At 41.5% G+C, this 16,721-nt stretch overlaps 3 long non-coding RNA genes across 3 annotated transcripts in view; 1 reads left to right on the top strand and 2 right to left on the bottom strand.

The window, feature by feature from the left end:
* The window catches only part of LOC110356617 (uncharacterized), a 233,407-nt gene that overhangs the window by 134,333 nt on the left and 82,353 nt on the right, over positions 1-16,721 (bottom strand). The window lies entirely within an intron of this gene.
* The window catches only part of LOC135575586 (uncharacterized), an 83,681-nt gene that overhangs the window by 61,318 nt on the left and 5,642 nt on the right, over positions 1-16,721 (top strand). The window contains exons 2-3 of the long non-coding RNA XR_010466623.1: positions 3,171-3,343; positions 14,238-14,377. This is a non-coding gene — a long non-coding RNA (uncharacterized LOC135575586). The remainder of the gene's footprint in view (positions 1-3,170; positions 3,344-14,237; positions 14,378-16,721) is intronic.
* On the bottom strand, positions 5,364-11,858 carry LOC135575584 (uncharacterized). The gene is made up of 2 exons (XR_010466619.1): positions 6,989-11,858; positions 5,364-6,943 (listed from the first exon to the last, which is right to left on the bottom strand). It is a non-coding gene; the product is annotated as an uncharacterized LOC135575584 (long non-coding RNA).

Below are 16,721 nucleotides of genomic sequence, written 5' to 3'. Positions count from 1 at the left end.
GAAAAGGGTTGGGCTTTCAAAACTAAGCAAGACTTTACCTGTTCTGCTGATTTAGAAGTAAAGAGGTCAGGCTTGCAAGCTCTGCGGGAGATTTTTATGCTCCTACAGGTCATTGTAGCTGAACTGCCTTATTTTTCTGCTTGAATAGGACTGAAGTAGATGTACAATGTGACTTCTCCAGCTGTCCTTAACGTCTGCAGGTGGGTGTTATTAGAAACTGTATTTAGGGTTATAGCCCAATTATTCTCCCCTGGTTTTCTCCCCTTGAATTACCAATACACAACGACTTTAGAAGTAGCTCCTCCAACACTCCATCCCTCATCTCTGACACATGCTGGTACATGGTAAGACAATTTCTTGCTCTGAAAAATATTTGCTATCTTTTAAATAGTATCAACATGTTCTTATCCAAAGCTGCCTTTCTTTTCATTATTTATAATTGCTTTCTTCATCAGCTGCTGACTCATCCTCTTCCCTGCTTCTCCTTCAGCTGTGGTTTTCTTAGCCGTCTATTGTGTTGATACCATCTCCATGACTTTCCATCACCAGAAGCAGTGCTGACTGAGGACCGTGCAGTGGCACGTCCCCTCCACAGTACTCATGGCAGCTGGTAACGAGGAGGATACTCATGAGCTAGTAATGGTAGAGGTTTCTGAGGCCAGAGAAGGAATAATGAGCACGATACAGTTGCTCTATTCACATGGCTAAACTTCGCCTGAGGTCACAGATTGGCCTATGAACTTGAGGTAAATCTGTGCTTGACTCATAAGGACGTTCAGTTCAGTATCTTCTCCACCTGACAAAGTTCCAGTCCTCACTGCACTTTTCCTGCCCCTGTCATATAATCCCCCTCTGTTGTGCTTGGTCCTTAGAGTCACTCAAGGCAACTGCCGCAAAACACAGCATGTCCTAAAAATCTCCCCAGCCTTTTTGCACAGATGACATAACAGCAAAGCTAAGTGCAGCTTTGGGTTAGTGGTGATATGCACACCAATGCAAAAGCAACAGAATTTGAACCATTATCTTTATCATCACCTTCTTAGCCCTTTAAAGACCAGTATGTACCAATAAAATTACTATCTTCAGTGTTCAGCCTCGCTATGTATCCACCATCTGTTTTCTGACTCACAGTGCCCATCTTTTATTGCTGATTGGCTCTCATGTTTTGCCCCAGATGTTCATACAGTCTGTGACTTCTACATGAACAAACGTTTCTGTCCTCAATGTGAAATTTGGTCTCAACTTTGGCAGTTTACAAGTTTACACTACAGCATGTCTCTAAAAAGGATAATCGGCAGCTGCAGCCAACCAGAATAGTCTGCATCAACATCCACTACTAAAACCCTTTCAGTAACAAATAGCAGCGAGTTCTTTTGATAACAATCCTTGTAACAGTAAAGAAGCATGTCAAGCAACATGCCAAGAGCAGGTAATTTGCCTTATATAGACAGCGACAGGTCAAAGTCAAATGTAGTATTTCAGTGTACACGTCACTTAGATTTATGTCAGAACAATTCTTTCCCAGAATCCTTTTGGACGTGAGTGAAAGCTCTAATGAGGCTCTCGCAAGACGGACTCATCAACAGAAACTGTCATGACATGCCAAATGTCATTCTGAAGATGCTCAACCTGTGGAAGATGGAAATTAGAGCTTCCATAGTAGCATTGGCTTTTCCAAATATTTACTCTAGGTTCAGTCTGGACTGAGGTTAGAATGTTCTGACAGGGAGCACAGGAAGAAAGAATCCCAGTAACTGAACATTGGGGTACTCAGGCAGGTCAGCCTCAAGCAATCCCCTGTCAGTCTCAGACTCACCCAACACCTACACGATAAGGCAGGTAGGAAATGCTTGTACCTGTTTTATACAAAAGAATTTATACAGACAAGTTCTTTGAAATGCTGGAGCTTCCCACAAATTACACCATCAGAAAAAGGACCGAAACAATGTTCTGATGTTACCTTCCACTGCCACACACCTTTCTTGTGGATACATTTATTTTCTATATACATCAAACACCATGAAGGCACAATAGGAAAGATTATAAGCCTTCACTCCTTCTGAAATTATTTTCTGCTTAATGCACTCCTGTCTGAATTCTACTTCTAATTGCCACCTGAATTTTTGAATTATTAAGGTTTGTTTTCAAACGTATCATATATGGGCCAGATACCCCATATTTGCAACTCAGTGCTTTAAAATGAGCTCAGTGAACCTACACCAATTTATATTATCTGAACATCTGTCCCACTGAATCCAGATTTTCTTACTCAGTTTTCCGGCTTTAAACCCTAATCTGTGTCTCTCTAAAGCTACATCTTACATATACAATATTAACTAGATCAAATCAGTTTAATTAGCTGGTTAATGTTAATTCAAGTTCAGGCAGCATCCTCTGTATAAAGTGGGTATGATATTTTACAGTATCTGAAAAATGGCTCAGCTTTATAAACTGCTTCAAGAAAAAATTAATCAAGGGACAACTCTTAAATCCAGATTGCAGCATTACCCAAAGAACATCTGCACACAAATCCTTCTTCACTGACAAAAGAATTCCAATAGCATTTGAAATCCTTTTCTGGCTTCTGCAGTGTAAATCTGTGTTCTCATCAAGAAACAAGAGAGCTCAAACCCCAGCCAGTCGCGTTCCGCAGTGCAAGCACCAATCCTGTGGCCCTGCCAGGCCTGTACTGGAGATCTCATCACTGTTTGGCATCTCTGGTTCTACCTGCAGCTCTTTTGCCCGGCTGGTACAGACAAACGCTGTTTCTGTGCGTGGCACCACAGAATGAGCCTGGATACGTTTGGAAGCATGATATACTTCCAGGTTAATTTCCTGAAACATGTTAATGTCTCCTAGTTAGTAGCTTTTTTAAACATTTGCTATCCACATTTCACTAAAGATGGTTAAACCCATATTTGGACCACTTGTGATTTATAATTATCCTTTTCTAATTTGTCCACACTTATGTATTGTAACCCTATATATCATACACAGCATTTAATGCCACGTTTTGAACTGTAGGAAGAAAATCAGCATGCTTCAGCTCTGTTTTTCATAGTTTAGACATGTCTGAAATATAATGAGAGCAGGGATTTGTCTGCCCTGATTTAATTACTACAATCCAGATAACTCTGTCAATCAATTTTTCTCCTTGTGACTCCTGGCAGGGTGAAAAATGCCTTCATTATGAGGACTGATCATTAGTGGATGTGAAGTTGAGAAGATGATGAAGATGAGTTGTTGGCTCTAGCAGAGAATTGACCCATCAGTGTCATTAAGTGAACTCCAGCAAGCCCAGCAATTCCCAGGGGGCAAATCATTGAATTCCTCAGGAGCAAAGGTCTGTGTCTGTCTACAGCAAAGCACTTTGAAAAGTACACACATGCAGTTTGCAGTAATCTGATGGATAACTAAACAATTACGCAGACAATAACTGATTCGTCCTTCCCTTTTCACAAAAGGAACAACCATTAAGGCACCATATTTTAAATTCCTTTTTACGTAACAGTTTAAATAACACTTAGTAACATCCATTGCCCTTTCAACTCCATATTACAGAAGTTCAGCTCAGAGCTGCATCAACCTCCCAAAGCCCAAATGCTCTTTATTAACAATGTAAACTGCAAATCTGAGTCCTTTTCCTTCTAAATACTGAAGGACAAGACTGAGTCACTTCAAGTACTATGTTAGGGTGGGGGTTTTAATCAGCGTTGTTCACCCAGCGGTAAAAACAGAAGCGAAAAACACCTTGCCATACAACAGCCTGAGTAACAGGCAATTTAATGACAAATGAGCATTATTTGCTCAGTGTTTTTTTTCTAAATTATGCTTTAATTGCAAAAGTTAATTTCATATAATTGACTAATTAATCATAAAAATATAAAGAAAATAGAAGCAATGATTACAATGCTGAAGATTTGGTAACAGAGCTATTCACACAGAGAAAATTGTGCTGGAATCAAAGACATATTCAAGAGACCTACAGACAATTTTGGTGACCCAACTAAGAGCCAGTGTGGGTGTTAAGGTTACAGGCACAATACCACTTTCAGAATAAGTTGTAAAGTGGGGATCCAGGGCTGAGTGTGTGTTACAGACCCCCCATGTACCTTCGTCCAGCCTCTTCAGTTGCAGCTTTGAGACTGTGGACTCGGGCAGTTCTTCCAGTCCCCAGTTCAGCTGCCCTGGCTGTGTTAAACAAACTGATCCCCTCCACAGCAGCATCTGTCTGATCCTGAGAATTATCATTTCCAAACATCCTTGGACTATATATTTATTCTTTTTTTCTGGGAGACTACAAATATTAAATAAGTTGGTTTGATTATAAGGACTTTGATTTCTACCACAGGCTCCAAACTGTGGTTTGAAGGGAACTTCAAAATGCAAGTGTGCAAGTAGGACGAGGTGAAACATGCAAGCTACGTTTGGCAGGAGTGGCTACAGAAGGGAATATCGGTTTATGTATTTGTGTTATTGAAGTTATTGAATCAGGTCTTAAAACTGAGCAAGAAGGGAAGGCGTTCCTTTGATGGGAAGGGTGCTGGCTGAGCTAATTGATTCAGCAGGGAGACTGTTTGGAGAAGCTTTTTAGTGCTATGAGTCAGAAGAGCTCAGCATTAACTTTGCTAAATAGTTGGAACTTTTCCTGCAGCTTACAAAATCTCTGAAGTATTTTTCCATCTTGATGCCTCGGATGTGCTGAAGCACTGAGCAGGCTCTCTCAGGCACGCTGTGACCCTGCCATCCTTCAGTTCTCTTTCTTCGCTAGCCCACGGCTCTTGGTGAGAACGGCCTGGGTACTCCCTTCAGCATCAGTTCCTGGATGGGCACTGCTGAGAAGAAATTCTCTTTTCACTACAGTGGTTCACAGCCAGAATCACAGAGGCTGGCCATGGTCAAAACTTAAAGTGGTATCCAGGACATGCTGGACAAGCAAATTATTGTTAGCGTTCACTGAAATAGCATTGAAGGAGGCCAGTTAGGCACCTAGGGCCTTAGTATCAAATTGCAAATTAAGAAACAAGCCCTTCCTCAAATATTGTCAAAGCATAAGAAACATGGAGACAAAAAGCCGGGACATGGAAAAGTGATGGTTAAATCTTCATTTTGTCATTTCATGTAAATCATCACCATGACTGGAACTGGGCTTTCCATAGCAGCACTGAATAAAGTATGTTCTAAAGGAGAATTCGCTTTCACTCCTGACCGCTTCTTCCATATAATAGGGCAGGGTGGAAAATTACTTTACAAAGTCAAATTCCGTTTTTCTTCCCTTCTCGCTTAACTAATGAGGGTTCTGTTGGGAAACGCTTCAGAGTTCAGGACCCGCGTGCGGAGGAAGAAATGCAGTCGACTCAATATGAGTGATAAGCATACTCCGTTTATTGATCGGATACAGCTCGCTTATATACTGTTATCCTTAATTATGCCTACTAGTCATTATATGATTGGAGTGCATAGCAAATTAGCTCAGCCCTACTTGCGATTTCTCTGGTATGCTAGTTCCTTATCCTCCCGAATACACTTCCACAAAGTTGCTTACAACAAGCTGTTCTGTGACCTTCAGTAACCTACAGTCAGCACTTTATCTCACTGTTACTTTCGGTCAGTACTTTCCCACTTGCCTAGTCACCCTCATGCTAACTGAGGCCTACCCGGGCCTACCCATCCTGACTAAAACATTTCTCTTAATACAAAGGGTCGATATCCCCACCATGCCCTTTCTCCTTAAGCCATTCCCCAATAATTCCCCCTTTTTCTTTTTGCGCGAGCATTGCTTGATTCATGGTGCGTTCAAAAAGCTTTCGAAGACATGAAAAGGCACAGCTTATGCACATTGCTACTACAATTATTATAATAAGTAACATAAGCATACTTTGCAAAAGCCCTTTTAACCATCCTCCTAACCCAAACCAGTTTGACAGCCCCTCTAGCCCAAAGAAGCCCACATCTTTCTGGATCTTTTGTGTATGATCCATAAGTTGTTTAATCTCCTCGTGGATGGATCTCGACTTATTCTGTAAATCCATAAAAGTGTTTTTCTCGTCTTGCTCTTTTGTGATCTATTATCATAGATACATTGGACGTTAAGAGAGTTAATAGTCCCAAAATACACAGTCCTCCAACAGCGTTAGAAGGAATTCCTGGTCAGGCTCTATCTTCACAGATCAAGAATACACCATACAGGAGGTTTTAGGGTCGCTGTCAATGATATCCCTTGCATTCTTCTGTGAAGCATTACACTGTCGAGTTTCATTTCTGTAGTCACCAAGGGTAGCATTAACATTTTGTAGTTTGTCCATTCATGTTCTTGTATACTGTTCTGACACTTTTCACAAACCGGCTGAATACAAGCATCCATGGGCATAGATGCCAGCAATTCCAGTTCCTGTGGTTCGATGTCTGCTTCCAGGTGGCAATTAATCCAAAGTGCCGTGTTAGTATTATTACAGTTCGTTGCAATGCCTCTGCATCAACCACTATTTGAAACAGTCGTGTGATGCTGCTGTAGTCATCAAGGAAGACACCAACCAAGCATGTGTAGAACGTTTTTTCCAGAGACATCGTAGTTAGGCATATAGGTGGTCAGTCATGTTGGCTAAAGTAATCCACATGTTAGTCTTTGTCTGTGCATGCATCCAAAACACAGCAGCTGCAACAATCATTGTCAGGAAGATAACACAGGTTTCACGTTTCGTGCTGGCAACCATTGCAGCTCCTGATCTGTAAAAACATAAGCATAACCTCTCTCCCAGGTTATCAATTGGTATGGACTTTTCCATTGAACGTTAACTAGTGATTTGACCATAACTAATGCGGGTTCTTTCTGATTTAGCATGGTTTTGGGTCATAGTTACAAAGTGTTTCATCACAGGGCAACCCCAGGCTGCACCACTTAGATACAAGTGACTCACCACACACAACCCCCCTGACAATTCCCCTTTTTGTTTAAAAAAACAAAACAAACAAAACAAAACAAAAACACAGTTCAGAATCAGATACGTGTGTTGGATCTTGACTACGTACTCAAAATCGCAAATCAAATTCAAAGGTTCCTTAAATTTCGCAAATGGTACATATATGACAAAAGGATCATGGCCTTAAATTCATTCCCTGCATTTTCTTGATCAGAGTGACAATTGGTATATTAGTCTGTTAGCATTCTCATCATACTGTCCCACAATAGCCACAGGTTGTTTCATAGACAAATCTGTAAGTCCAATCAAATGCAGTCATCCTGTAAAGCTGTCATAAATTCATCCCTCAAAGTTTCTAACTCCATTTTGGCTGTCATATTTATTGGATATTATTTTCCCTTACCGGATTGAAGTCCTGTTTCAGATTTCTCAGGGTAGTATCTGCTTTATCAAAAACATTGGCTGCTAAGTTCCTTGAAGATTTCTCACTTGCACAAGCAGATCTGCAACATCCAAGCACCTTCCTGTAGGATATGCAACTAAACAGAATTCTCAGAAAACGTTATTTGAGCTTACAATTTACTTAACAAATCCTGACCCAAGAGAGGTATAGGACTTTTAGGCAAATACAAGAATTCACGTATTAAAACTTTGTTCCATATTTGGCATTCCGTTTGTCTCAAAAAACGGCCTTTCTTTCGTTGTCTCCCATGTCCTCAAAAACTAGCATGGTGAATTTACTAAGAAGTCTCGTACAATTAATTACCATAGGATAAGTCCATCAACAAATTTTTGGTTTAATTGTCCAGTTTAATTAGAACTATGGGTCTGTTCAGGATGCCTTTAAACTTCACCCTCGGACGGCTCCATTCAGTATTACATCGCTGCAGTGGGGGGAGAGAGAACCCCCCCTTTCACTGCTTTAAAAGCGGGCAGCCACGTTTTTCCAGTTGTTTTTTCTTTCTGTGCAGTGTAGATATAACCAAGGTCACGCAGCTGGCATACTGGCTGGTACGAAGTAGGAGGCTCTGGGAAACTTCTCAGTTACAATGAGCTGCACACAGGCCTGGGATATTTTGCTCTTTTGTTTTCCCATTTCATTTCAGCCATAATACACTTTATATGCAATTTCAAGTAGCTCAGCAATAGTCACATTCCTTAGCTCCATTTACCTTTTACAATTTAGAGATGTCAAAAAAACCAGTATAAACCAGTATAATAAACATAAATCCATTATTCTATTGTCCTAGATCCAAATCAGTTCACATTCCAGCAACCTTTAAATACAACTTCATAACTTCATACAATACCCCAAGTTCACATCTATCATAGTATTTTAACAATTTAAATGCTTTTCTAACAATATAAGCGATTACTTTAATGTGTAAGGATGCATCCTAAGGGGGAGCAAGGTGGAATTTTAGCAGTGGAACCGGTTCCCATTGTAATTATCTCCCCAAACAAGATTCTTTTGGTACCAAATATGAATATACAAACTAAAATACTGAGCTCAGATACGAAAACCATACACCAAGTTCAAATAAGCAGATGAATCACACTTACACCAATTTAAGACAATATCTCAATTTTTTGCATTGCACCTTGAACCGCTTACTGCTCAGCCAGGTGGAGATACCTCTGGGTCTCCCTGACAAAATGGGTCAGTGCGCGCTGGAGCCCCATTTGGCATCCGCCCCCCCCCCGCAGCAAGCTGGACTGGGCAAGGCCTTTTATTAGTGTCTCATTTGGTGCGCTACAACTGTTATTCTAAAACCATGATTCTTCACTTGATGTGCATACAAAAAGGCCAAATTTAGTGCACCGAGATGAGAGACAGCTTGTCACAGAGTTGCGCAAGTCTGGATATTGGAATAAAGCTAGTACACTAGAAAAAAAAATATAACAGCTACTACACATAAAATCTTAACATCATGTTCATGCAGTAGGGAGCTAAATTACTCATGATCTTTTATACTATCACAAAACGCACCTTTTGAGTCAACCGATTCTCATGATTTAACAGTCTGTGAACTTACTGTACCATATAACAAAGACCTACCAAAATTGCAACATGCTTAAACAGATACCCACAAAGAAAACAGGCTAATAAGGAAAACATTGTGCAGACTTCAGCAAGTTTACTGTGACCTGCGTGTTATCAGTTAACTCTCTCTCAGCTGTCTGAAATGATTTAATGATCTCTTGTAGGGATTTATTTTGTCTTACTCTTCTCACCCTAAAAACAACATTAATTGCAATAAGGTGTTATACTTCAAGATTCTATTCCCCAGACACTTTTCCCAATCATTTAACTTATACAGCAGCCACCATTAATTACAATATTTTACAAGATCTTCTTTCCTCATATTTCCAAGTGCTTCCCTATGTTTTGAAACACCTCCCAATACCGATTTTTTATGAACACGACTGAAAACAGTAATTTCTGACCCCACGAAAAAGCACAGGGCTGCTTGCAGCGTGAGTGGGAAAAGTGGAGACAAAGTTTTACGGTGCACTTATACCACAAAGAAACAGTTCTAACAACAACCAGTAAAACAATTAACTCACATTCCTGACAAGCTGCTTGACTTTCAGAGAGGCAATAAACAGCAGCACATAATATGCACTGTAAAACTCACAAATAACATGTTGATAGCAAACTTTAGCATTCTCTACTGCCAATTCCAAAACCAGTGCTTCCTTAACTTCTAAGTTTTATACCCCGAGTCCCCAGAAGCACCCCCTTTCCCGTCACGATTATCATGACCACATTGCCGACTGTCAGATTCACTTGCTGTTAACTGATCTAATCTGTCACACAGTTCTGTTGTCCAGTTCTATTTTCAGTGACTTCTTCTGTTCTCTCGTGGAAGTTAGAGGGTTAAAATGCAGGAAAAGCAGATTGGCAAAATTGGTAAAAGGAACTGATAGTACACTTGTTTACGACTTTAGCATTCTCAGCTTTCACAGGTTCTTTGAGTAAGTTGTCTGACACCAATCCTCTGGACTTGCTGTTCTCACCAGGGTTAGATGATGGTACAGGAGGCTAACCGTTTGGCATTGTTCCTCCCCCCGCAGCAAGCTGCTGAACCATCGGGGGTGCCGAAAGCACAGCAGGGGATTGCATAGGGAGGGTATCGCAGACACAAACCGGGTGAATTTCACCGCAACTTTCAGGATACTTATCAGGCTGCAACGCTGCAAAAATTCCGGCAGCAGCAGACCGTTCAAGCTTCCATGTAGTTACTAATGATTTAGCTTCTGTATGTCCATTGCTGACTTTATCCCATAATTTCTGCTCTACACTGTCCCAAAGTTCAAGTTTTGAGTCACTAATGCTCGTAACAGTCTTTCCAGGTTTTAATTGCTTCATTGTAGTATTTATCAGTTTCCAGATGGTTACAAGGCCGAGAATATATCTTTCGCGGTGACTAATTGCCTTCCACAACACAGTTCCCATCTTTTTCCAAGTCTCTATTTGAAAAACTCCTGACAGGTCAGCAGGATACCTATTGCCTCTGCACCAAGTTAATAGTCTTTTAAGGTTCTTCGCTGATAACGCAGATATGCCCGTTTCCATCGGCGGAGCGGAAGGCTCCATTTTGCCGAGTTTCTGTGAAGCTACCGCGGCTAAATTCTTTTTCACTTTATGACGCTTAATACTATTAATTACTTCCCTCCACGGTTTCCTCAGTTTCTTAGCTGTTTTATCCTCGTCTATGACCATATCCCACAACACGTCCCCTAATTTCCTCCACTCTCCTTCATCAAACAATAAATCAGGATCCTGAAAACACCCCTTAGTTTTTCCCCGTTGCTACTAGACCAGCTAGCTGTTTAACGCAACTATAATTAACCCCTCGCTTTTCTAAAAAGCTTTGTAAAAGATCTAGGGCCACCTCGAAATCCATAACCTCTGTACTCATAATATAAATAAATACCTCTTCTTGAGCTCAAAGACCTCTTTGCAGCCTTCCAGTGTGCCCGTATACGGCGAACTTAAAACTTCAATCGTCCAGGCGTCGGAGTCAACACATCGCAGTACAATGTTCGGTTGCTCTTGCCCACCGGCCGCTGCCAAACCGGTGCCGTTCCACGACCTAATCCGCAGCACGGGTCCCTGTTCGGGCGCCAGATGTTGGGAAACGCTTCAGAGTTCAGGACCCGCGTGCGGAGGAAGAAATGCAGTCGACTCAATATGAGTGATAAGCATACTCCGTTTATTGATCGGATACAGCTCGCTTATATACTGTTATCCTTAATTATGCCTACTAGTCATTATATGATTGGAGTGCATAGCAAATTAGCTCAGCCCTACTTGCGATTTCTCTGGTATGCTAGTTCCTTATCCTCCCGAATACACTTCCACAAAGTTGCTTACAACAAGCTGTTCTGTGACCTTCAGTAACCTACAGTCAGCACTTTATCTCACTGTTACTTTCGGTCAGTACTTTCCCACTTGCCTAGTCACCCTCATGCTAACTGAGGCCTACCCGGGCCTACCCATCCTGACTAAAACATTTCTCTTAATACAAAGGGTCGATATCCCCACCATGCCCTTTCTCCTTAAGCCATTCCCCAATAGGGTTCTTAACCAATTTTCTTCAAACTTTCCAAAGCAAGTGACATTTTGGCTGAAAATAGGCATGAAAGACGATGTTTTTTTTCCAAAAAGCTAAAGAAGCATGAAAATGTTCCTTCCCTAACTGAACCTGATGTTTGGCCTCCTTACCTATGTCACTTCCAGCTTGCTACTCTGCACCTTTCTGTTAAAAAAATATTAGAGAAAAAATAACCTGACAGTAAAATGAAAAACAGTCTTTCCAAGTGGAACTGATCCTGAAATCTGACCATGGAGTTGTGATATTTAGGTCTATGCTAAAACAGACCAGAGTCTGCCAGCTCTTGTCAATACCGTGCTCCACAAGCAGTTCCAATGGAATTCCCTACTGAGGTGAGGTGCTTCATGATTAAGTGGAGCGTTTAGGACCAGGACTCCAAGGGACACAACAACACACAATATGGGAGAATGTTGGGAAAATCAGGAAAGGAGGACTGGGGAGTAACAATATGGCAGAGGTGTTATATTTTGTGGAATAAGCGAAAGAAAGCAAAACTGGCCAAACTGACTGCTCCTTTGAAGTCAAGACAGCAGGCGCCTTCCCAATTTCTGCCTGCTTAGCTAGCTTGTGTGCCCAAATCTGTGGCTGCAATTTGAGATGGCATGTTTGAGAGCTGTTCCCTAAATCACTCATGGACTGGAAAAATCTGAACCAAGATGTTCTTAAAGCTAACCAGTAATCTTCAGTAATCATGAAAACTACATATAATTCAATATATTTACATTAAAGGAGTCAACCAAGACATAGCCGTTGCACCCAGAGTGCATGATGATACGTGAGGAAGCGCTTGTGATGATGGGTCAGATTTACGCAGGGTGACATTCCACCAGTTTCAGTGAAGTTCTAGTGGCGATGAACATGGCCCATTTCTGAAGGCACAAAGCCAGTTCGTAGTCTGCAGTGGGATTCTGATAAATGCTGCCATCTGCAAAATGTTATATCCAATGTAGGGCAAAAACAGATGGAAAAGCTTTTCAATCCAGAGTACCAACTTAAAATAAACATCCTTAAATGTATCTGTTCCTTCAACGGGTATTGAAGAACAGGCAAAAATAAATGAATGAAATGATGGAGGCTTATAAATTCTTTTTTTCAGTGACCAAAGTAAAACCTCTTGAGCTCACATAAATCTTCCTCATGCAGTGATCAAAAGCTTCTTGTTTTCAGGACAAAATGAGTATGTAAGTAAGAATATTCCTGAAGATAAAAAACATGTGTGCCCATTCTGTATTGTTCTGATGAGAACCCCCATTTCCCACCTACTTATCTTCACCTCAGCTCCTTCCGAAGACCCAAGTTGTTGCAAACCCCTTTATAGCAGCTGCAAAATTCCCCCCGAGACCATCATTGAGACCTCAATAGATGGCCAAGGTTGACCATTAAGGGTCTAATTCTTTCCATCAGGATGCCCTAAGTACGCTGCCTCTATAAAGCAGGAATCTAGATTCTTACAGAAGAGTTCCTATTGGTTTCTGTCGGTATTAGCTCCTAAGCACAGGAAATGGCAGAACATATAAACCCCAGTCCAACATGGCCTTTGAACAAGAGTAGAGATGAAATATGCTGTGAAATGGGAAATTGTTCTGCTTTTGTCCTTTATGTCAAATACTAAGGGAAGACTTTGCATGCTTGTATACATAGACATGAGTTAGCTTTGAGCCCAGGAGAGCAAGCAAGCAAAGATAAAACTATCCCTGCTTCCCAAAACAAACTTTAAGTTTGGTTGCCCTTCATCACAAGACACGGTTTTGCCTATAAAGTCAGGATCATTTTGTTTAAGAGAGCTGCATGTCTCAGAATGCGAAATAAACTGCTAGACACAATACTGAAAGGATTGACTTTGAAAATGGCAAACTGAATGAGGAGAATTACTCTGGCTAGACACACACATCATTAAGAGTTATTGGCATAGGGGTTTCAACAACAGTGGATGCCTGAATGAGAGAATTTCAGGCTTAGAGGAGACAGATTTAAAAGGCTTTAAGATAAACTAAATGGGCTGCAGATTGCTTTATCTGGCAAATCAGTGTGCCATGGAAACAGGCAATAACGTAATGAAACATATGTAACTAAAACCTAATTTTATGGAGGCATTTAGGTAAGTAGCTTGGACACGCTTTCAAAGAGGTGAAACTCAACTGAAGAACAGATGTGAGTTTTACCCAGCAAACTGTATCCCCAGGATTCAGGAGATAACAAACTCATGGCTGGCATTTGAGTCAGCAGCCTCCCCAAAAGAAAATAGGATGTTTTCCTTCCCAGCCCTTTCCAACAACTTTCTCCCTGTTCCGTTTGCAGAAAGAAAACTCAGGGACAAATCTTCAGCCAGTGAAAAACGGGTGTCTCTCCAGTGCAGTGAACTGATCTGCACTGATTTGGACCAGTTGGGGGTTTGGCTCCTGGATTTCTGAAATAACCTTGAGGCTTTTGTTATTACAGCTGTATTTTGTAGCTATCTTTGTGCTGGTTGCTGTGCAGGCAGGGCAGTGGGACAACACAGAGAACTTGGGGTGTAATGGAGCTGTAGTGAAATAAACTGGAAACTGCTTTCAAATTATGACCACAGGCATCCCGATGTGATCACTGAATCGATGGGCTCACACTTGAGATGCAGGAAAGAATATCTCTAGAGGCCTATGCTTTTATGCTGTCTCTCCTTCTGATCAGTGACTTTTCCTTTTCTGCAAATCCTCAGGCCTGATTTCATTCTGGCATAAATAAAAGTGACTTCACAGAAACCAATGGCAACATCTGCAGTTACATCAAATCTGAATCCAAAAGGCCAGTCCAGAGCAGCAACAAGAGTGCGAGCTCCAGAGGAACAGGCAGGGCTGGGTAAGCAGTGTTCTCGGAAGCTTCTCCTTCGGTTTGACTACCAACTCACATCTCAACAAGCCCCGTGATGCAGCACATCAGACCCCCTTTTTGAAGTCACGATGGCACCAATAACAGGCTGCAGATTCTTGAACCCTCTCAGCTCCTCTTCCTAAAATCCTCAAAGCCGTCCTTTGTTTCCCGCTTTCCTCCCCAACATATACCTCACCATCCCTCTATGCCTTTCTCTGTAGGGCTAAACTTTTGATATACTGTCATATGTCAGAGATCCTCTCTCATGCTAGCAGTACTGATGGAAAAACAAGCCCTGTTGGAGGAAACTAATGTGGGCCAAATTTTGCTTTCTATTACACCACCATTGCTCAACCTTTTCCATCCTGAAACTGTTCCCTTCATCTTGGTATTTAATATGCCTCTTCCTTTTAAAAAATGTTAGAGGAAGGTGAGAATGGCCCCTTGGACACGTGTTCACAAAATTCCATGGCAGCCAAGCATCTGCTCAGACCAAGAACTGTTGTGTATCTGCAATGCAAATGCAGAATATCACATTTATTCTGCTGTAACCAAAAACCGGAAGCTGGCTCTGCAGATTCCTCCCACTCCTCCTCGTGCTTGTTTCCATCCATAACATTTTTTCCAGTAAGCACCTGCCTGACTCCTATTTAACACATCCACAGCTGCCGTTTCCATAGCTGCCTTTTGACAGCACAGTCCAAAATGAATCATTCTCTCTGTGAGGAAATTTCTCCAAAATGCTTTTTCTTTCTCATCTCTTCCTTAATCATCTCTGGATTCCCATTATTTCTAGAAGGTATATGATTAAATTCCCATTAGAAGATCACTCGTCCCCCGTCCCTTTCCAACCACCCACTCCGAGTCAAACAGGCTGCCACAGCACTGATTTGTCTCGTCCTTTTTTTAATAATCAGCTTCTTACAACTCTTCATATTGTCATCTATCATGAAACATCACTGACAATTCTGCTAAAGCCCCTTTATGGGTAAAATATATTCTGAAAAAAAATGCTTAGGACAAACTGTATTTTGCCAAGTACCTTCGTCTATTTAGTGTAGAATATTAATCCTGCCAAGGATCTTAAAACATTCTGCCAACAAACCTCCATCTTTTCAACACGGGAAAGCAGTACACAGCAAAATTTCTTGTGTTGAAATTTATTTTGCTATGTCTAATCACCAGTTTATCCTCAGTGTTGGTTATCTCTTCCCCTGCCTGTGTTTTTGAGATACCCAATAATAAATATCGATCAGATACACAAGTGTATTAGACTTGCATTACACCTTCCTGTCCTCGGCTGCTCAAACTCTCATCTGCTCAGTCATGGTCTAGGCCAGAAGCTGTCATGGATTCACAGGGGCCCAGAGAAAGAGGTCTATGAGAGAATTCAGAATTAATCCCATCCCTCTGTTTATCTCAAGACATGAAATGCTGTCCTTATGATCACTGGCAAGTATTCGCTAAACCTCTCTAACAAGTAGCTGCCTGGTTTTGGTTTGCTAAGTGAGCAACCAGGCCAGAAGTGATCATCCAGACCTACCCACACTGCAGGAATTGCCTGAAATAATGCCAGTTTTGACTACATCATCTCTCTCAAAAACACATCCTGTCCCCAAATTCAAGGTTAGGTGACTTAGTATCCAAAGGCCAAGCCCCCTGCAGGCTCAGTGTCCAGCTTCTCCTGAGGCTACACAGCATGGCCAGGCATTCACAACATCCCTGCAGGTTATATTCCAGAGGCTAGTTCCACCCAAAACCCAGCAACTTGTTTCAATTGCAGGCAACTGATCCATTTTATTTAACAGTAGCTACTGCCAAAGTTCTGCATAAACCAACCCAGGCTCTCAGGTGCAAGCAGAAAAGCTCTCAGAACATGGTTTAACCTGGTCACTCTATGCAAGGGGCTGTGCGTGGCCTCAGAGGGACAGATTTGGAGAAGAAACGGGGCAAAAACCCAAGCAGCTTCAACGGAAGCGTTCAGCACAGAGCTTTCTCCCAGTCCACTGGACCCGTTTCTCACACATGCCATGCACTTCCTTAGCAACATCTGAAATTTCAGTGACATGAAGTGTTCGCTAGAGAAACATGTTTGATCAGGACTAAAATCAGTATCATATTAAGGACAACATTATCTTTATATGAGTGGCAAGCCAAGGAAGTTAGGAGAAGGGAGGAGTATATACAAGCAAAGGATTTGTCCAGTAATTCATGATCCAGTCAGGAGCTACAATAAACTTATCACCAATGACCTGCGTGCCAAAGATTTAATCTCTCTTTACAGCGATGTAAGAACAGGACTGGGATAAATATTGCTGTATCTACCACATGT

This window comes from Columba livia, chromosome 16 (assembly GCF_036013475.1).
Source record: "Columba livia isolate bColLiv1 breed racing homer chromosome 16, bColLiv1.pat.W.v2, whole genome shotgun sequence".
NCBI lineage: Eukaryota > Metazoa > Chordata > Aves > Columbiformes > Columbidae > Columba > Columba livia.
Note: the sequence above shows the minus strand (reverse complement) of the source record. Positions and strands in the feature narration are given on the sequence as shown.